Source organism: Myotis davidii, unplaced genomic scaffold, assembly GCF_000327345.1.
Source record: "Myotis davidii unplaced genomic scaffold, ASM32734v1 scaffold370, whole genome shotgun sequence".
Lineage (NCBI taxonomy): Eukaryota > Metazoa > Chordata > Mammalia > Chiroptera > Vespertilionidae > Myotis > Myotis davidii.
In genome coordinates this window covers 2925588-2926203 of record NW_006288615.1, presented here as the reverse complement: position 1 = coordinate 2926203, position 616 = coordinate 2925588, and the positions used below count along the sequence as shown (strand labels likewise).

The window sequence follows — 616 nt, the reverse complement described above, 5'->3', positions numbered from 1 at the left end:
GGGCGGTGGGTTGGCCTGGAAGCCCAGGAGGAGCCTCTTTGGCGGGAAGCCCTTCGGGGGGGAGCAAGGGAAAGTGACTTGGAGCGACGGTCCTTGTGTGGGACAAATGCAAACGCTTGTGTTAAACTCTCCTGGGTTCCCCCCTCCCACACCACCCCCCGTCTTGTTTCCACAACTTCTCTTCCTCACTTGTGGCTCCGCGGGGCTGGAGCAGAGGAAGGGGGGAAGAGAGGTCCCACATCACCCTCATCTTAACTCTGTCTTGGCCTTTGAGGCGTTGGACTGTGCTGCTTCTCCCTCAGCTCCTCAGCTTTCTTTCCAAAAAAATGAGAGCCATGGGCTTGTGCGTGAGACGCCTTGAAGTGTTTTGGTTTTGCACTGGGACTCCTGGCGGAGGTGTCTTCGCTCGGGTAGACAAGGTGGAGCTGTCCAGCAATTACTTGATTACGCTGGGCACACAGTAGGATATACCGTAGTCGGATATATAGAAATCATTGCCTCGGGCCTGTTGCGGTACCGCTTGTGCAACCTCTCCTTAATGCAGGGAGGAAGCTTTGTGTTTTAATGGAGTGTTAAGTCTGTAACCATGTAATACAGGTGAAAAATATGCAGTCTT

At 53.6% G+C, this 616-nt stretch overlaps 1 protein-coding gene across 1 annotated transcript in view; it reads left to right on the top strand.

The window, feature by feature from the left end:
• The window catches only part of PDE6D (phosphodiesterase 6D), a 56019-nt gene that overhangs the window by 6761 nt on the left and 48642 nt on the right, over window positions 1-616 (top strand). The gene's annotated exons all lie outside the window — the stretch shown is intronic.